This window comes from Grammomys surdaster, unplaced genomic scaffold (assembly GCF_004785775.1).
Source record: "Grammomys surdaster isolate TR1022 unplaced genomic scaffold, NIH_TR_1.0 99, whole genome shotgun sequence".
Lineage (NCBI taxonomy): Eukaryota > Metazoa > Chordata > Mammalia > Rodentia > Muridae > Grammomys > Grammomys surdaster.
In genome coordinates, this window is record NW_021604578.1 from 5,499,264 (window position 1) to 5,521,630 (window position 22,367).

Sequence of the window (22,367 nt, forward strand, 5' to 3'; positions counted from 1 at the left end):
AATATTATTTCAAAGCCAATCACATCCTCTTTGCTATCTCATTCAAGGAACATGAGGGGGAGGTGGTGGGGGAGAGGGGGGACGACAGGTTGTCAAAAACAAATCACAGATGGGTTAAAATATGTTAAGAGGAGTCTACTTAAAATGTGTACAAAAGAGAAAAAAGCAGGGAAAAAAAAGTCAGCTTTAAAATTGACATGATTATTTAATGTTACAATTGTTTTCCTAAGAAATTTCAAAGGTAACCATGAAAATAATGGAAGGGAAAAAAAAACAACCACAACAAGATGGCAGAAAACAAAAGCCACTTGCCATATAGTGTAAAATCAACCTGATTTTAAAGTATTTCAGTTCTGTCAAGGGGTATTTTTAAGAGAGCTCCTTTTTAAATGCTTGACATAACGGCCAGTTCCAGTTTTGATGTCCTATGCAGTCTTTCATCATGATATAAAGCAAGATGGCCTTCCTTTATTGTCTCCTCTATAATTCTGCTTGTTGTGATAATACAAAGTTAACAGAGCCAAGCCCAGAGTCCTGGGAATAAGATGGGAAAACTAGTAAAACAAGAAAGGAAGAGGGGCAAGATGCACCTTGGAATGAGGCCCAGGCCTGGGGACACCTGTTTCCGAATCCAATGGACTGACTAGGGATTTTCTCACATCACCATCTCTGTACAGATGGGATGGCAGCAAAGATGCAGGGCGTGCAGACTGGCAAGTGAAGACCCACGGTACCCGGGAGCTCTACAGAAGTGTGTGGGCAGCACTTCTGAGTAAAGGTCCCTCTGACTTTCCTCGGGCAGTACAGGGAGACTGAGAAGGCCACCTAGTTTAGAACTGGTACGGCCTTCTGTTGGAGCTGTTACTGCAAACGTTAACAGCGAATCACTTGACTCTCAGAGTACATTCAGAAGGTATTTCCTCACATGGAAAAATAACTTTTTTTTTTAAAAAGCCTCACTACAAAATAAAATTAGTCCTTGTTGGCAAAATGTGGAGCCTTGCTCCACAGTATGTATTCCATGGCTTCCTCAAATGGGAAAAGGATGCCGGGAATCTGCCTGAAGAAAACATAGCCAACACCACTCTAACTGGCCTCTGGATGTTTTCTAAGGTGGCTGTGGTGATAAAAAGATTACCAGAGTGTTGAGGGTTGGCCTGTGGCTATGTATTGTTGTGCTAAACACTTGTCCAGGGACCAGAGAATCTTCACATACATCAAGTGATACTATGTATCCGTGCTCCTTAATTTGAAACTATTCATTGAATAAAGATGCCAACAGCCTATAGCTGGGCAGAAGAAAAGTAGGCAGAGTTTCAGTTCCAGGGCTTGGGGTCAGAGGAGGCAAGACCACCAGAGGGAAGAGGAAGGTGGAAAGAGGAGAAGACACCATGGGGTCAGTGAGTCATAAAAACATGGCCATGAGGGCTGGTCAATTGGAGTTAAGAGTGGTCCAGACAGAAAATGGCAAGTTATAACTCAGGGTTATTGATAGGGAAATAGATACTAATAGCCTAGATGGTAGATATCTATCTGCCCAGCTCTAGTGCTTTAAGGGTTAATTATAAATATAAATGTTGTGTGTCTTTTATCTGGGAACTGAATGATCAAGGGAAGGGCAGAAACCCCTAATTGAGATTAAATATTTTCAATAATACTAGTGCCCTAAGAGTAAAAATCTATGCTTCCTAAGAAATCTACAGCTGGGACCAGGAACTTGAAATCACTGACCTCTCTGTATAGTTAGTCAAGTCTTAAAAGGCAGCCTAGCAGAAATAACCTCAGATATGAAAAGTTATTTAGCAAAATAACCCAACAAAGATATATACCCTATTTGAATTTATAGACTTCGCCATTTTAGCAAGACACCACCCACTACACAAAATTCCACCCACTACACAAAGAAAAATCAATTTTGGCTGAAACTCTTACCTTCAAGAATAGCTCTGAAAATTCGGATCTTAAATAATAGAGGAAAAGGAAGGAATATTTTAATTTAGCAAAAGAAAATAATTAGCAGTAATTGCCTTGAGAATATATTCCTTCCCTGTCTGTCAGGACCAGGGGCTAAAAATTAAACACAAGAAGAAAAGAAGGTAGGAAAGAAGTATCTGTAGAGCCCCTCAGGTGGCATTCACTTGCAGACAGTACCAAGAATGAAACAATATGGAGACCAAACCCTGATGGGATTACTCTTCCAGCTCCGAACAAAGAAATAATTTATAATTCTTATGACAGACAGGTGTATCACATTAATGACTGACAGGAACAAGGCATGCACAGGGGACTTCGGGGAACACAATAGAAACACTGAACCCATAGTTACAGGTATCAGGAGACTTTCTAGTCTACTGCATGGACACTTAAAACACTGGGAGGTGAAAGGGGGTACAAAGGTGGACCAGACACAAGTGACAGGCTCTGCAGGCACAGGGGAGCTGATGGCCATGCCCTGAAACCCTCCTAACCTGCTGACTGGCCATGCTTCACTTTACCTCAGGTGCTGATCACTGTTAACTGTGAACAGACTACCTGACGTCTACTCAGGTTAATACAGCAACCATATTCCTTAGCAGGTCAGTGTTCTGCTGTTCCTTTGCCCACAAGCATCACACAGCAGGTCACTGTCCCTGCTAAGCTGCTAATGTCCAGAATGTGATCCAGAAGGAAAAACAACCATTCTTTCTCTCTAGATCAGAAGATAAGTGCCAGAAACTAACGTGTGGAAAGAATGTGCCAAGTTCTCATTTCTAAAGGATAGAACAGAGGGGTGTGTGTGTTCATGTGTGAACAGAGGGGTGTGTGTGCTCGTGTGTGAAGAGAGGGGTGTGTGTGTTCATGTGTGAACAGAGGAGTGTGTGTGCTCGTGTGTGAACAGAGGGGTGTGTGTGTTCGTGTGTGAACAGAGGGGGGGTGTGCTTGTGTGTGAACAGAGGGGTGTGTGTGTTTGTGTGTGAACAGAGGGGGGTGTGTGCTCGTGTGTGAACAGGGGGGGGGGGTGTGCATGCAGGTGGTCTTATGCACACAGAGACCTGAGGTTGACATCAGGTGACGTTGACATCAGATATCTTCCTCAACTACTCTCCACTTTATTTGTTAAAGCAGTGTCGTCTTTCACTGAACCTAGAGCTGACCAGTTTCAACTAAGTTACTTGCTCCAAGGCCTCCCTGTCTCCACATGCTAAGATTACCAGCACACCACCAAGCCAATGCAGCTAGTATTCGGTTTCCAGGGATCCAAACTCCCAGCTCTCATACTTGTACACTTTACCTACTGAACGGTTTTCCAGGCCTTGGAACTGAGAAAAATGGGAAGCCTGAAGCCTGGTTTTAGGATGGTGGAAGGTCGATGTCATTCTAGGCCACGATATTAACTCCCCTAAGGAGCAGACTTTGCAAAGCCAGAGGGCCCAGTTCTCAGCACTCTACTCAGAATCTGAGGCCAAGATATGAGGAGGAAACAGCAAAATGAGGAAGAATGCTTTCATTCGGAAGGAGGACAATACACAAGGAGGAGGGAGAGGGAAGTAACACCACACATGTGTTCCATAAGGACTTACATTATTTTTATATTTACCTAAAATTACATATAAAATATAAGTATACATGCATACATACACAAGAATATGGTGTGTGCGACTTAAATGAAGTCACGCCACTTGAGTTGACAATGGACTCCATAAGAACACACACTATCTAACAAGAAACCCAGACATGAGAAACTTCCTTCTGAGTTGTCGGTCAGGGTTATCTAAGAGACTCCAAAGACAACACAGGTTAGTACTGTTGCCCGAGGTTACCTACCAGAGGCTGAAAGTGAATCCCTAAAGCTAGAGATACTAACGACTAGAGATAAAAGACTCACAAGATTGGAGCTGGATATGACCTGAAAGTCTTTCTGAGGTTTAGCTTCCACAGTGCCAGAATTTGCTATGCAAGCTGTCAAAGGAGAGAAGCAAACGACAGATCTACGCAGCTCTAATACCTACGAACCACGACAATGACTAGGATGTCAAGAGATCCATAATAGTAGCACCCACATTTCAGTGGAAACCAATGTTTGTCTGATTGTTTGTAAGGCCTGCTCAAGGCAAGGGAAGTCATGCCTGGTACCAGAACACTGACTCAGGGCTAGTGAGGTCATGGATGTTAGAGAGGAACCTTCCACCTCCACTTTACCACACCACCATGATGTTTAGCTTTATACCACAGTTTGCTCTTACCTCTCACCAACCCCTGCTTGCAGCAAAGACCAGTTCAAAAAAAATCAAAACTGGTCAAAATACAGAGGCAAACTGATCATGGATGAATCAATGAACATACCTACCCTACAACTCCTACACCTAAGGCTCAGGGAACACCATGGGGGTGAGGTGGGTTCTAAGAGCCATAAGATCAAGAAGTCTGTTGTGAGACTGTGTCTCCTTGAAATGATGGGGAACCTATACCAATGAAACCTCAACAGCATGGCTGTCTAAACAAGACCTAAAAGGTGACAATACCAATAGACATGCTAACATGGAAAGGAGGAAACTTACAGGGCTCTAACCCAGGCAATAACAAAACTACAAGAGACCAATGTCTGCTAAGAGAACAGGAGAACTGGTCTTTCCCAGAGATGAGCTCGTAAAACGTTATCCAACTCCAGGTGGTCAGCACTGAATCATATATGCACAAGCAATAGTAAATGGACACAGAAGGATATATATGGTCCTGTGTGTATGTATATGTGTGAGTGTGTGTATAGTGTGTTGTGTTGTATAATAATAGTAATGAACGAAGAAGAATCCATCAATTGTGCATAGGAGAGGTTGCAGAGAGGTGACGTGGGATGGAGTGAAGGGAAGGAAGGGGGAAATGATATAATTAAATTTTAATTAAGAATTTTAAAAAGAATGCAGGGAGAAAGGAAGGAAGTAGGTAGGTAGGTGAGAGGGCAGGCAGGTGAGAAACTATCATTGATTTCTAGCCAGATCTTGTAGCACTCACTGTCCAGAGAGGCAAAGCATTGTGTACACACTGAAGAAGTTAGAATATAAGATTTTATCATTCATCATCATTCAATATTTTAATCTTGAATGCTACTTAATATTTTATATCATTCATAATCAGGAGTCTTCAATTTCTTATGTCCTGACCACGGGATATTAATGAGCACTATTCAGGATCATGAGGACAAAGATACTCAGTTCTACAAAGTATGGATTCCGTCTCCCATTTTCTCTTCTTCATTCCCTTTTCTATAATCAACACAAATTTCAGCAATGGTTTGTTGAGGTTTGTTTTGTTTTGTTTTGTTGAGGTTTTTTGTTTTGTTTTGGATTAAAAACTTAGGTATTGTCATCTAGAGACTTTTGTTGAGAATAAAAGCTATATCAAGTCTATACTTAAACCCTTCTAAATAGCCCAATGGACAAGTCCTTTCTGTGACATTGCCACTTCTTTTCTGGACCAATGTAGGGGGGGGGGAATCATTGATAGTGGGATACTAAGTTCTAATACCTATTTCACAAATGTTACTTTCTATCGCTTGCTTATAATTAAAGCAATCTGGTACTCTCTTGGTTTTCTGACATTGTTTTTAAAAGGTTTCACAAAAAAGATTTGTTTTAGGTAACACAAACCTAGGAGTGATCTTAGAACAGTTACTCTTCTTACTGTCACTCAGTGGCCCTTGTACCTGAAGAGAAAAACTCACACTAAACCCACTCACCTAACAGGATCACAGAAGGAGACACCAGGGGCTCAGCAAAGAGCGTTCCCTTCTGGGCTTCGTCTACTCCAGTTTCCTCCCTTGAGCCAGAGCATGGCTCCAATGCTCAGGTCAGGTCCATCACCTCCTGAAGACCAGAACTCAAGCTCACACATCATCACACCATCCTCAGCAGCAAGTTCTCATCAAGCTCATGGACTGGGCCTTGTTTCAGAACCAGCACTCTGGACCACACTCTTTGATATGTGACACCACAGCTTGCACAATGCGTGTGAACAGCCAAGTCACTTGCTGAAGACAAGCATTCCCCAAATCAATACAGAGAACCACTTGAGGCTTTTGTTAAGTCCCAGACTTCCGTATGCCCAACTTGGGTTGTAAGACTTGCTTGCTTTTGCCTTGGGCATTCAATCTATTTCCCTCTCCACTTCTTCCTCGGTTTTGCCAACTTTATCCTCAGCCCACCCCTAAGAAACAGCTGTCCAGCGAAGGCCATCTCTCCCTCACTTCTTTGCTGTCTGGATCCTTGTGTCTTCAAAAATGTGCATGTGCATATCCATTGGCCTTTACTGACATATGGGTTTCCTCATAAATACCAAAAGTAACAGACTGACAGTCTAATATTGAAATCCTGTGAGGTTATTGCCAGCGTTTCTGACTACATACATAAGTAAACTTCTTACACTGACTTCCACCTGTTACCAGCCCCAGTCATTCTCAGGTCAGAAGATGGAATCACAACTTTTCCCACCACCACCACATTAGCCCCCTCTTTCACGTGAACAACAAGTGTTTCTGAGGCAGAATTCCTTCCCATTCAAGCATCCCTTTAAAGTAAAAACAACACCTAATTACCAGACCTGCTGAGTTCAAACAGAAGCACACAGCATTCAGCTAACAAGGCCGGCCTTACCTTGCAAGCCATGACCGAAGGAGGAAGAATGACATTTAGTGACGTACTAGCACATGCTGGGTGTTTCAACACTCATCCCGCCCTCGGTGAGAAAAGCTTGAGGATTTCTAGGCTTCTCTGTCAGAGGGAAAAAGCCGAGAGCTACTAACTCAAGGCCTGAATGACAGGACACACCTGTGGTTTCAAACTCTGTTCCCTAAATGCTCTTGCAAAGAGCACTGTGATACACGAGAACAGGTTTTTAAATGAAAGTTGAATTCTAATTATCTTAGAGACTGAAATAAAAGCAAGCACATATCCAAATGCTCCGTGTTTCAAACTTCAAGGCCCTGGAAACCACCCACACACTAGCTTGTGCTGCCAGAGGCAGGGGCAGGGTAGGTGGGCGCACGCCTCGTTCTGCCTTATGACTGAAGATTAACTTGAGATGGCACAGGGGGCTACTTCGCAATCTATCACATTTGCAACTGCACTGCTGTTGGAATCTTCGGTTTTCCGTTCATACCACACCAAAAATAAAAGAACAAACCACTGAACCAAATCTCCTAGAATACAAACCTTCAGGTATCACGTCTCTACAGCTTGCCATGTGGCAAGAACCTCCAACACTGAGCCTTGTCTGGTTTTGTGTTTGATTGTTGGTTGGTTGGTTGGTTGGTTGGTTGGTTTCCAGCGCTGGGTATTGAACTCGTATTGAACTCACAAATGCTGGGTTAGCACAGAACCAGTGAGCTGTATCTCCAGACCCGGTCCTTACATCTTAGTTCAGTTTCTGTGCTAATCTAAAACAGCCTGTTCTCAGTAATAGAAAGAAAATAGCAATTACTAAAAACTAGATGATAAAATAGCTTGTTTTATAATTCTACACAAAGATGGGTGGGAAGAAATCAGTCCGCTGCTGAAAAGAAACATTAGAAGTCCTTGCCTATCACATGCTAAAGAGAAGCTGGCTGATTCCATTGGGAACATTCCACACGAAGGCCTTCCGTGATGTCTCCGCCACGTGGTTAGCTCCTACTCCAGGTAACTGAGCAAACCACAAACCAAAAGAGAGTTCTCCTTGCCCTTGGCCTCCTTTTCATTCTGGCCCCCTCCTTAGATATATGGTTCTGGAGTCACAGAGGCCTGTTCATGTTCTTCAAATCACTAGAACCACTGATCAACCATGCTACCTCACATGTATGCATATATAATATACATATGCATATGTATACATACATGCACATGTGTGTGTGTTCGTGTGTGTGTGTGTGTGTGTTGTGTTCGTGTACGCGCTCACACACTCTCCCAAAGTATAAAAACAAAAACTTAATTCAATGAGAAATAGCTGCAATATGGCTTCTCTTCTTCTATCAGCCCAGTGACTGGGAAACTACAATCTGCAGACCAAATTTTGTCCTCTGTCTGTTAATGTGGTAAACATGTTTAATATCTGTGGCTGCTTGTGTAACTACAATAATGGACCTAAAAACTGAGCCAGAATGACTGACTCCTAAAGCCTACACAGTTACCAACTGACCTCTCTTCAAAAGGAAGTGTGTCCACCAGGTCTGACCCTGTAAAAACCTGGGATTTCTCCATCACGAAGAAGTATAAGACATTCAATGGCACAGGCTCCCAGTCTTAGCTAAAAAAGCCTTCCCTGTATTAGCCAAGTGCCTGACAAAACAGTAAGCTCTCTAATAGGTATTTGTTGAAGGAGATGTCGGCACAAAGGAAAGACAAGGGGTTGCAAAGGAGTTAACAGTTTTTCTTCTCCCCAAACTGATGGGATGCCCTCTTCTTCACAGACTACTTTAAGAACTAGCAGGTCTTGTCAGGTGTTTCAACACAGGAGAACATTGGGCTTCAGATGAACCACCTGAAGCTACTATGTTTCACTTCAGACAAATCAACATAGATTAAAACGTCACTTAGCAAAACAGAAAGCCTTGTTAATTTTTATCTCCTTTCCCACACCCCCTTTTGGAAGGATATTCCCACACGGCTACTCTATTGTTTCCATATCACTGTGCTAGGACAAATCATCTTTCCCCCTGTGACATCCCCTAAGCAGTCTGGATTTGAGCAGCAGCAGCAGCAGCAACAACAACAAAGACAAGTTTAAAACAAATGGGAAAAGAATCAAATCAGGGGTCCCGTTACACTCTCGTATGCACATGTGTGTATGTGCAGGTGGGTGGTTGTGCATGTGTCTGTGCCCATGTGTGCACACATGTGGATGTCAGAGGCCAACCTCAGGTGACACTGTTTAGGAGCCCTCACCTTGACTGTTTTTGAGACGGAGTCTCTCCCCCCACCCCCAAACTAGCCTAGCCAATTAGGCCAGATGGCCTGGTGAACAGCCCAGGGATCCACCTGTCTCCACCTTCCCATCTCTGAGAATACAAGCACATAGCACCACCCATGGCTTTTCCTTGTGGGTTCTGGGGATTGAACTTGGATCCTCCTCATGCTTGCCCAGCAGACACGCTACTGACTGAGCCATCTCCCCAGCCCTCATTACAACCTCCTGATTCCTCATCATTCTTCAGAATCACACTTGTTTATGTCGATTTAATCAAGATGCCCTTTGTATAAAGAGTTAAGATGTGTACCCTATCTTGTATAGTTCTTTATAATTTCAAATTCTTAATGTGTTCCCATTACACTGGTATCTTCTTCTTCAATTAAAGAATCTGAGCAGAAGCTTTAGAATCAGCAAATGAAGACCTAGTCTTCATTGTTTTTTTAAGACATAGTATTAAACGCCCCCCTAAGTTCTTATCTTCAGATCCCACAGAACAATGAAGACCTGTACATGACATGAAGCCAAAACAATTTTTAATAATTCTACTTTCTGAAACTATTTCAAAGCAAATATTAACTCACACAATTATTGATAGGATACTAAACATGGAAAATATTTTCCTATGAATATATAGGTTTTCCGAAGACAACCTATATAGTTAAGTATTATCCCCAAATAGATGAATATGAGTGAAAAGGAACTGTCACTAATCTAACAATACATCCTACACGTTCAAACTTCAGAAAAAGGTAGCTCGTGTCCCTGGAAACGACAAAGGGAGTCTGCCCTTCTGGCTGAAAAGGCCAACCTACTGCTAGCCCAAGGCCAGGAAACCAGAGGCCCTGAAACAGGCAGAAATAAAGGAAACCCAGCAGAGATCAAATGTTCCTTCTTAGGTGATCCAGTCTTTAAAATACCTTAAGTTACTATGTTTCAAATAAATGATTAACATGTCATTTAGCAAAACAAAAACACATCTTGAAAAGCCAACAATGGGAGAGGGGGTATCACAGGGAGGAAAGATAGAGAAGCAGTATTTCTACACAAAGAGAAAGTAGTCCAATCATCACCAAAGGTTTGGTACATCTAGCAGGCTGATCTGGAAAAAGAAGTAGTCCCACTCAGGAAGCATTCAACTTGATGAAGGACCCCAGCACTGTGCTAAAAATCAGCCGTGTTCTTTACTCTACCCCAGGCAGCCTCTCAGGAAACCTTCAGAACAGAAAAAAGGATAAAGGAACAGCCAGTTAAATCCCATGTGAGGGACTGAAGTTCCCAAGAGCAAACCCTGACTTTCAAACTGTTTAGATTTCAACCACAGAGGAACTGACAGTTCCAGGCAATCGCGTAATTCCAAAAGGAACTTGCCCGATTGGGTTGAAATAACCCATCACATTTGCCTATACTCATATAAAAGCTCTAAGGAGAACTGGCCTGAGGACAGATGTGGGCCACCATATGCCAAGCCAGGACCTTCACCTCTGTGAATTAGAAACAGTTGCCACTCAAAACACCAGCGAACGCCTCCAGTATCTTTAACCCAGTTCCTCTGCACCATGCTTAGTAGGTGGAAGGAGGAAGTGTTGAAAGCCTGGCATGTTAGAGCCAACAGAACTGAAGTACAACCATCGGGTGATGACAGTCACATATGTCCTTGTTTGATATTAAGTCCCAATACAATCATAGAAAACACTTGTACAGTACTTAACAGTGTCACATTCTTTTAAGTTACACACACACACACACACAGAGATATACACATGCAGAGCTGAACATTAGCTGTAGCAATACACTCTGAGAAAACACAGCACTGTGTGACTTTTTCATTGTGCAAACATCAAATAAGATATTTGGACAAACTAAGATACTTACAACATCACCAAGAGATACAAGGCTTAGAACCACACATACAGCCGACTGCAGACTGAAGCATCATACAAGGTATGTGCACACCATTATACCCATTTTGCACAGAAGGAAACTAAGGCACAAAGGCTACCCTAGCAGGTAACTAACCGTGTATTTAGTCTAGCTCCAAAACGTATTTAGAATGCTAATGAATTTAGTATGGCTCCATCAGTGCCCTTAGCCATTACTTAGGCAGCCTCTCCATCCAACCATTTGTTCAAGGTTCCTTATCCTGTGTACCCTTATCAAATCCCGAAGATATTAAGAAGCCTGCAGCCTATGCCTTTACTGAGACACAATGTAATTTGTACTAGGGATACGAAACCCAATGGAGGGCATGGCTAGTACACTGTTTTCACAATAGGAACCCCAGCAAGTTGAACAGGGGCTTGTTTGGTGTCTCAAAGGTGTATGTGTCTAAGGCAACCCTAAGAACAACACCAGAAAGTCTCACATTACTATCTAAGCGGTGGGGGACATAAGCTTGGACATTGGCCAGACCTAGGTTCAAGTTCAGCCTCCATGACATCTTAGCTATGATACTCGATTTCTCTATGTCTCAGCTTCCTAATCCCTAAATAACATGAAACGACAGGGTGGGCACCGTCCTTCCCACAGTATTGACAGCACACTACGGCACTGTGCACAGTAACAAGTGTTGGCATTGCTTTGTGTGTGTGTGTGTGTCCCTGTGCATCCATGTAGAGGTCAGAGATCAATGTTGAGTGAGTTCCCCAATTGTTCTCCAACTTAGTCTTGAGACAAGGTCTCTCACTGAACCTGGAGGTTCTCGGATTTCACTAGGCTGGCTGGCCAGCAAACCCTGGGAATCCTCCTGTCTGTCTTCCCTGTGCTGGGATTAAGATGCATGCCAACTTCACTTTATTTCCCAACCTGTTCTTCCCTGTTGCTTTGTGACCATATGTGGCCCCATTAGTCACCTCAAAATGCTTGCGACAGTTTTCAAACATGCCCATAAACTCTTAACTGTCCTCCCATGAAAAGATCTGCCTCTGGCCTTTAAATCCCAGTATGCCTTTGTAAGTGTCAACAGCAGAAAGGATGCTAGATAATTACTTAGGATAGATGAGAAAAGGCCAGGTAGAGTCTGCCAGGTTCTCTCCGTACATTTGCTCTGCAAGCCTTCACTTTCCAAACAATTCAGGCTACCTGGGGGCAACCACATAGAAAGGCCACACAAACAGAGATGCCCCCACCCAGTCACTACAGAATTCCCAGATGCCAAACGCATGTACGAGAAAACTTTGAGATGAACCCAGCTACCACTCGACTATACCTTCATGAGGAATCCTGAGCAAGACTCACTCCTCCATTGAACCTAGTCAACCAACAGATTTGTGAGCAAAATAGTTACTGAGTTCCAAGGTCATTTGTTTTTCTGTAATAGATAACCCAAACCCCAAATTCAAGACTTTACCTTTGTGATCTCTGCTCATATTCTATATCCAATTGCAAAATTTCTGCTATTCTTAAATGATTCTTACCTATTGAAATGCCCATCTATCCTCTGCCCTCACCTGACTGTGAATTTTACCATCTCATCCCTGGATCAGGAGAGCATCTCTCGAATGAGATGCTTTGCAGCCTGTTCTCCTTTGTGCATCTTGGATAGCTAGGTCTGATCATGTCCCTCCAGCCAATAAACAGCTGGATTCTGCAGCTTTGGGTGGAGTCACTGCTCCAAATTCTGCCCCGTCACACAGGACCCTTCAAGTCTCTGCACAGTTGTCCCTTGCCTGGCCCTGGCAATGCCTGTCACTAGGCCATCCTTACTACATTTCCATGTTGCAAATTAAAAAGAATTCCTCTGGGAAGCACTCCTGGTCTCCAAGTCTAGGCTGAGTTCCCCTTTTCTGTGCTCCGTCTGCACCTTTATTCTCCTCTAAGTAGACTACACAGTCCAAAAGGCAACTGCTTGGTTCTCACTGCACAGGAGTTTTTAAGCGACTTGAAGGGAAGTCACTGTCTTTAATACACTTGTATATCCCTTGTGCCCAAGAGCACCAGAAAATAAAGGGCTTATAAACAAAAGTGAATTGAGTAAATGGATGATAAAGTATGTAGAGGCAATTTTATAGTCATATAAATCATCGAATTAGAATGGAAGTAAAGATCACTATTTTTAGGAAGTACATAAAATAACAAAAAAATGGAAGCAATAAAGTATAAACCCGCTTTTCAATATACTGACAATGTTTTTACTTGTGCAAACTATCACAAAGACTCTAATTATCCAAGTTTTGCAAAAGAGGAATTGGTGGTCTGGGGTGACTTGTATTAGACCTGATCCCCAATATTTGGAATTTTAGAAATAAGTACATTCTAAATATATACATATAAACTGAAGGACTTTGCTATCGTCTTTTAATTTTGCCTGATAATAACATTTTAGGAGATAGCAGTAATCAGTATCATTTCAAATAAGAAAGATAATCTAATATCCATAAAACTCTGGAAATATAATTTCTTAAAATATGTAAATTAACGACTGTTCTATAACATTCCTCTTTGTTGGCACAGATTGAGATTTGAGAAATACTTCATATTACACAGATTACAGATGAGACATCTGGGTCAGACTTCAAACTCAGTTTTATTCTCTAACAAAAACTACATTCGCATAAAGTTGTCACCAATCCTGCAACAACTAAGGCAGTCATGACTATTCAGCTCTCCTTGGTCTTTAGCTCCCTCAAACATTTAAGACAGAGATAGAGACACACAAGGAAGAGAGACAGATGGACAGACAAACAGACAGACAGACAGACAGATGGACAGACTGAGAGAGACAAAGAAAGAAAGATAGAGAAAGAACTAACAGCTGCTACAACTCTCACAGGGTAGCTGAAAGGACAGACAGCTATTTAGCACTTCCCACAGAATCTGGCATGCAGTAATTTTCCATCAATAGTAATTAGTATCTCTATTACTGACTTCACTTCAACACTTTATCATAACAAAAAGTGGCTGGTTACATTCAGAAACAATTCTAAGTGCATTACAAATATTAAATTACTTAATCAATATCAAGAACCTTAAAATATAGGTAACTTTTGACCCAAAATTTCTACTTTTCAGGAACTGATCATAAAGCAAAACTACCCTCAAAGGACTACGAACACTGTAACAATTTCCCTTTAAAGAGTCACCATGAACATCAGCATATATGGCCAGCTGTTTATTGGCTGTACAGTAAAGGAACCTGTTTAGTTCTGACGGTTTCCCAAACCTCTTTGACACTGGAGCCCCCTTCAGTAGTTAAGATTCACTACATGTAGTATTGTTATTCTGCTGTGAACAGACACCATGACCAAGGTACTCTTATAAAGGCCAACATTATCCATTATAAAGGCCATCCATTATCATCAAGGCCAAAGCATGGCAGCACACAGGCAGGGATGGCACAGCAGGAGCTGAGAGTTCTACATTTTGTTCCATAGCCAAACAGGAGAAGATTGGCTTCCAGGCAGCTAGGACGAGTGTCTTAAAGCCCACCCCACAATGGCATACTTCCTCCAACAAGGCCACACCTCCAAATAGTGCCACTCCCTGGGCCAAGCATATTCAAACCACTACACTACAGTATCATGCAACTACTTTGTGCTCATTCTGGGAAAACCCCAAGTGTGTACACGTGGTTCTGGTTAAACTGTCAGCTAGACCCAAGCTGGTATCCTCTGGAGAGAGAATCTCAATGGAGGAATTACCTAAATCAGCTTGACTTATGGTATGTCTATCAGGGACTATCCTGATTGTTAACTGATGTAGAAGAACCTAGCCCACTATGGGCAGCATCATTCAATGGGCGGTGCCCTGACCTGTGTTAAGAGCTAGCGGAAAGGAAGCAGCAGGCAGAGTGGGCACACTCACTTCTCACTGCTACTGACTGTGGACGCGCCATGGCTGGCCGCCCTGCCTTCCTCAACAATACACTACAGCCTGGAATTCTGAGCTGAAATAAGCCTATTCTACCCTAAGTTGCTTTTGGTCAGTGTGTTCTATCTATCACAGTGATGAAAATGAAACCAGAATACATAGAATGTCATTGGCAGTGTTCCTGACATTAGCCAAAACTAGAGGAAATACGCTATGTCTTGTTTATTTTATTTTAGTTTTGTTGGTGGTGGTGGTTTGTTTTTTGTTTTTGGTTTTTGGTTTTGTTGTTGTTGTTGTTGAGACAAGGTTTCTCTGGGTTGCCCTGACTGTCCTAGAACTTGCCCTTTAAACCAGGCTGTCCTTGAACTCACACAGATCCCTCTGTCTGTGCCTTCTGATGGCTGGGATTAGAGACCTGGGCTGCCACTACCCACCAGCATGATATCTTAAGGAAAGGTAACTAGTGAGTGAATTACAGTTTGCCAGGACAGTGCTGAGATTTCATGCTGCAGAAGAGAAGTTATTAACTGAAGAGTCTTTAAGTATAAACAAGTAGGTTATGAGACAGCTTTTCCATTATAAGTCCAGGATGATTGGACTTATGGATAGTAGCCTATATACAGACTTTGGGACAACATACTAAAATGCCCAGCAACTGTCTGTCTCTGGATTGCTAGGAACTGATTTTCCCCTTGTGCTCTGCTGTGTCTTTCTCCAAGCTTTTACTTTAATAATAAGCATGCTATCAAAATCATCTCACTCCTGACCTACATTCAGCTCATGTGTTACTGGAATTAGAAAAGTGCCTTCAAAACTCAAAAACAAACTGGTGGACTTTTGCAAAAGCTGCAATTAACATGACAAAAATTCCATTTTGATGACTTGCTCGTCATGCTAAAAACACCACACACCTCTCAGGACCAACATTGGTCCCTTAACCTGTAGGCAGGTAAGATCTCCACAGATAACAAAAAAAATGGTAACTTCGAAATCAGAGACATGAATCAAATACTCACTGATCTAAGCAACATTTATTCAGCTCAGAAATATCATCAGAGAAGGTTAAAAGCAGGTTTCAAGAGAGTGGTATGTCACAGTTCTTGTACAAACGTTAACATACAAAATACTCTCAACAACTTAAACATCCATCCATTTGTCCTAAAGAGGCATGACAATGAGACCCACTAACTTCTGCAGTGTTGTCACTAGGGACAGCAGCAGAGAAGCAAGATGTGGAAAGAACTAGCTGTGGCCTGGAAGTCCCTTTGTTTCTTTGTTTGCTTGCCTGTCTGATTTTTAAAAGCACAAAGTTTGAAGTTAAAATGCAAAACATTACACCTGCTGATTTAAAGCCGTAAGGACTCAAAGGACTGTTCCATTACCTCCCTTTTTAGTTCCTGACTTTGGTCCAGGATGGCTGGAACCAATAAGGCTCTCTGTGCTGCAGCCAATGGTACTCAAGTATCTCTACACTCGAATGCTTTTCCCCCGATAATTAGAAGCAATATCAGCAACCATCCTATCAGACAAAGAACCCACAGGAATCCCTCTCTGAAACACCAGAAAAAAATACTCGGGCCCAAGGAGAAGCAGTCCAGTGGCCAGACTAGTTCCCAGCAAACCAGTTTATGATGGAACCAGAGGAGCTTGTCCTACAAAGTCAACCTTTCAAGCGGCCAGTCCCTCTGAGATCAGGAGATCACGTAGGTGTGTTGGGCTCCGAGTCAAAGAACTGTGGCTAATGTTTATGCAAAAATGGAGGAGGCAATAGGTGTGAACAGGCGTTTGCCTCAAGGCACACACCCACACAGGTCGGTGGAGTTCCCAGGGGGCCTCTCAAGAAACCAAGAGACGGCGGCAATCAAGTGACCCTTCGATTTCCAGCATTTTCAGCGTTGTATCTGGGCACCTCCTCCACAGTTATTCATTATTCCAGCTAAGCTTTATAGAACCACGTTTATAAGCATGGGCCTGGGTTAAATGCCAGCCCTGACCCTCTCTACTGATTACATTATCCCAGCAAATACTCAACCTCTCAAAGCCTCAAGTTTCCTCTTTTCTAAATAAGTATTTCTGTTATAAGTGGCTGATGAACAGGAATGGGACATGGTTGAATTCGATGATGCAAGTAAACCCCCCCACACTATTCTCAGCACACAGCCTCCACTTGACCAGGTACCAGGCTAGAATGCAGTGCTAGAAAAGGAATGTCGGGGGACCAGCTCGGATGCAGGCTACAGCTCGGGTTCTAAGAGAGTCTCTATTTCAACAGGACAAATCAGGACCATATACAAAATGAAGACACAAAATATCTTGCTTAAAATCAAGAATTTCAAGATAGTGATCTTCTTTGACTCCCGAAGCATTTGGGGAGATGACACAGAATAACTAAAAGTAGCTCCACGATAGCTGGTCCCTGCCTCCGCCTCCAACTGATACAGGAGTTTAATTCTCAAAGATGCATGTTAATGAACGCAATCCAACTTTGATGTCTGTAGGTGGAGCTCAGAGGACATGACCAGGTCACTGGGGTAGAGGCTCCATGATTGAATCCTAGTGATTTTATAGAAAGAAGAAAGACTATTATATAAAAAGAAGGAAGACCATACAAACACAGGCATTAATAAAAAGGCCAGCAACAGAAGCAGCACCTGACTTTGGATGTGCTGAAATATGAGCCGAAACCAAATTCATAAAAATAAAATGTGACTCTAGTACATCCTTAAGTAATGAAGAGCTACTCAATACTTCATCACTACTCAGTTTATGAAAAGTATCAGGGGAAGTTTTCATATCCTCACTAAACAATAGCCATCTTCCCCCCCCCCACCCCCTAAATTGTAGCCACAAACCCCTTATAGTTAATGCCCTCCGCTGAGGCCACAGCCTGCTCGGAACCTAGTGTCTGCTAGTCGGCCTCATTTCCTAAGCTGTACTCAGTAAAGGCAGACAACAGACTTAACAAGTAGATCCTGAACGCTCATAACGGGATCAAGAGGAACCAGAGCAGTAGAAAGCAGAAGCCGCCCTGAAGGTGACAGTAATGATGCTTAGAGACACATCTGTGTCTGCTGATGACACTTCAGAGTCTGAAGATGACCTCAGTGACCAGAGGCATTGTGAGACAGAAGGCTGTGCACACATCTTCCAGCTAGCCTTCTCTATAAAGGGTATTTGTATTTACATGAAACATGTAAATATCCAACTGTATTACATCAGGCTTTAACACCAAGAGCCTACATCCCTGCGCTAGAGAGAATGGCTTGGGGGTGGAGACAGTCAAGAGGGGGCCCTAGAGCCACAAGGTCAGCTCACTCACTTGCTAGCTGTGTGAACTTGGGGGATACATACACACACACACACACACACACACACACACACACCTACCCCCTTGGGCAGGTATAGCCTGTGACCAAGAAACTAGGCCAAGTTCATCAGTGACCACAAAGAAGAAAGCTTAGTAACTTAATCTTACTAATTCCTAAGCCTAAGAGAGAAATACAAAGAACAACAGACAGCATCTAAGACCAATCAAACACTTGACACATTTGTGAGTCTAGCTTTACATTTCATTTTGTAATAAAATGAAGAAACATATGCAATAGAGAAACGCACTAGAAAGCAACAGAGCGTGTCAGAACCTGCCTTCTCCCCATAGGCCATCTTCAACCTGTCCTTCCACATGCTCCCCAAGAGTCATTTCCCTTGCAGTCCTGCAACCAAGGAGAGCACTGTAGTCCATTCTCCATGACTTCCTGGAACATGTACAAGTCGAGTTGCATAAGTATTTGTTGAACGGACTAAGGAATATATGAGAAGGCTGGAGAAATGGGTCTTGCAGAAGGCCTGGGTTCCATTCCCAGCACCCACCTGGCAGATCCCAACTGTCACTCTAGATCCAGGGGATCTGACACCCTCTTCTGCCCTCTGCAGATGCTGTGCACGCATGCTGCACAGACATACATGCAGGCAAGCATTCATAGATGTGATACAAATAAACCTTTAAAGAAAAGAACAAACAGTGAGAATGTAGTTTTACTCTTCAGAGGTAATAAAGGATCTTCAAAAGTCTTACCACTTCTTCCTTGCCGAATACCCTCCCAATTCTTCAATATATTTGGGCTATTTTAAAATGCAACTCAATCCTTACCATTAAATAACAGTGATTCCACAGGAAATATAGTGTCAGCAACATAATCCTGATGTGTTAACATTTTTATTTGAGAACCAATGTATACATCTGGAGGAGGTGGTACATGCCTTTTACCCCAGCACTCAGGAGGCAGAGGAGGCAGATCTTTGAGTTCGAGGCCAACATGGTCTACAAAGTAAGTTCCAGGACAGCAAGGGTACAAAGAGAAACCATGTCTCAAAAGATAAAAAAGAAAAGCAATGTAATGTGTATAAGTAAGTTTACCCCCACTGTCTCTTTTAATCATCACTGGTATTATATGGAAAATAATGAACTTTATTGTTGTTGTGTTTGTGGTACAAAGAGGAATGGGTGAAGTCCACACAGGCTTACATACAAGGCAAAAACATTTTGAGCTAAAAGGAATGTAGAAGCTGACCCTGTCCAGCCTCCACAGATAGAAATTCAGAATGGATCTGGGAAAGCTAGTCCTGGCTGTCAACTTGACTCTATCTGGAATGAATTACAATCCAGAAATGGGGACACACCTGTGAAAGATTTTCTCTTTGGTTTAAAGTATGTGAATCCACTTCTAGCCTGGACCTTCAAGGTAGGAGGATACACACCTTTAATATAAATCTTGAGATGGGAAGACACATCCCTTTAGTCCAAAGCTAAAGACATATCTTTAACCTGGGCCACACTGTCTGCTGGAAGTCTATATAAGGACATGGAAGAAGAAAGGTTGGTTCTTTACCTCCTTGCCCTCACCTTGCTAGCTAGTACATCCATTCCTTCTCTGGCACTGGAGCCTACTTCTTCAGAGTTGCAGCATATTCAGATCAGCTGAGACACCCAGCCTTGTGGAGCTGAGCAAGGACTAGATTCCTGGACTTTCCATTCACAGCTGGCCATTGCTGGACTGCAGTCTGTAAGCCATGCCAATAAATTCCCTTTTTCTGTAGAGATGCATTCCATAAGTTTTGTGTCTCTAGAGAACCCTAATACAGTGTCATTCTCTCTTTATAAGTTATATCCTGTTCTTTCTCTTTATAAAGCTCTGAACATTGCCTTAACCCATCAGAAAGAGAGGGGTATGCTGTCTGTTGGTGACAGCTAAATCCTGAATCATATACCTGTCTGGTTAGAATATAACTTAGAAACTTGCTCGAGAGAAAAGGGAAAGAGATATGACCTCCTCCGATGACACCCGCATTACCTAGAAAAGATAAGACTTTCTTATGTTTAAATTGCTAAACAAATTCTATCTTGATCATCTTAAGTGTAAAGGATACATCCTGCATTCCAAAAATCAAAATACCTAATCCAAACAGATACTATCTCGCCTCAGTTTAGAAGCCAGAGGAGAACAGAATTACCTCTTCTGTCTCACATCCATTCATCAACATGTAATCCCAGGCTTTAACTCCATGCCAGGCACAGTAGGCAGTGTAACATGTAATTATTTAGGATTTGCAAGGTATCCCTTTTTCCCTGAACCAAGATTAATAAAACCCCCATCTTAGATATTAAGACAGAGCCTTCACCTTAGCTGTCATCTCTGAGAACATTCAGGAAACTAACTGCAACTTCTAAGATCAAAGCGCTTCCCTCATCTGTCTTACCATTTCAACGCTATCAGAAGTTGTTAAAAATAGCATGCACACACACTCACGTACACATACACAAGCACACATGTGAGGGTGTGCACACATACATACACACACACACAAACACACACAACTCTTTTTGCCTTCCTTGGACGCTCCTCCAAATAAAATGAGTCAAGTGATGGCAACCAAATAAAGACCAATGGGTGACATCTCCACGCACAGCTTTTCTGTGGAACGTAACAACAAAAATGCAGAGTACTGTTTAAAGAGAAGAAAGGACAGACAGATGGACGGATGGATGGCACACCATTACTCCTGACAGGTGCATGAATAGGGCACTCGCTCTCGTCCACTCAGCAAAGCCTGCAGTTCAACTTGGAATGAAAGAAACATTTTTCCCTCCTCCTGGAAGGGAAATAGAAGAACTTAGGAATTGATTAATAAGATGCCTGGCCCAATCAAAGAAATTGATCCTGTATTTTTCAGAAATGGGATTTTAAACAGACACCATGCAGAGGTTGTGCATAAGCAAACAAGTTGTGAGAATGGAGTGATGTAGCTCACTGTTTTCTCTGAGCATGGATCAACGAAAAAGCACAGTAAAGCTACCTCGGGAAGGCGGGAGTCTGTTTTGTTTACCCTCCGGTCCATTTAGTAATGAAGGACTTTCTTCAGTGTTTTCACAGGGGTACCTAACACACTCACATAAAACCTGACCTGTCTCCTTTAAGACTTTGTTTTCTCCCCACCCCACCCCCAGTATAGCCAATGACTTTTATGGGACAGTTAGTTTCACTGCACTTGGGAATTATTGAAAGCATACTGAAAGTGACAAAACAATGATTTTATACAAAAGCCAAGCAAGGTGCTGGGGCAAAACAGGTAAAACAGACAGACCAAGTCAAAGTCAAACCCAGGGCCCAGGGACAGTGACCTAAACTCCCAGTGTAACCTTATGCTTACAAGTATTCATCCACCTACCCTGAACCCATGTCTAGATGGAAGGAAACCTGAGTAACTTTAACCCTATTTTCCCTCAGTTCTTTTAGTGGGCCTGGTACCTCAAAAACTGCTATGTGCTGAAGAACGACAACAGTCTCAGCAGATCATAAGAACCCTCGAATTCCTCTCTGAATCGCCAAGTACCCAAAATTAGCAGTACAAGTAAGATACCCTATACTTTCTTCTTATTTGGTAATTTTTCTCAGCAAGCTGGCTTTTTGTGGGGCAGATTACAAGACATAGCCATAGCATGGTATGGATAAACTACAGATCAACCAATCATTTAACTTTCAAAAGGGCCTTCTGCACATATTTGAGATTCATCAACCTACAAGGCACTTAAAGAATGTTCACAGATAACCTACTTAACCTGGTGCAGTGGTAACACCCCTTTATGACAATGATAGACGTTATTGTCATAAATACATAAACAGCAAAACCAAATTTCAACTGAGATTCTTTGATTTCGGCTCTGTTCTCAAGGTCGTGCAATAACTGGTCACCATCCTTGTCAGTTCCTACATATCTAAATAAACCCTTATACACAGGTAACATTACAACGCAGCCCTCTCTTTCTTGATCTGGAAAGTATTCAGTCTTCGTACAGTCTTAAGTGTAATTCCTAGAAGGCACTGGCAAATCTCTGCCAGGCCAATCCGCAATGGAAAACCATGTGTCCTACAGAATGACAGAAGGGCCAACGCTTCTAACCATCTACTTCAGCACTGCTTGGCAACAGCGGTTCATTCTAACACCATCAACACAGAAATTGTATGGGATCGAACACAGTTCATGTCAAAGAGGATCTGCTTGACCACAAACAGGCAGCTCTGTGGAAATACAATTTCTGGAACAAAACACGAGGCTTGCACAATTCTAGAAACACGTCTAAGTGTTCC

The 22,367-nt window shown here is 42.5% G+C and overlaps 1 protein-coding gene across 1 annotated transcript in view; it reads right to left on the reverse strand.

Moving 5' to 3' along the window:
• Positions 1–22,367, reverse strand: part of Arl15 (ADP ribosylation factor like GTPase 15) — a 365,525-nt gene that overhangs the window by 342,434 nt on the left and 724 nt on the right. The window lies entirely within an intron of this gene.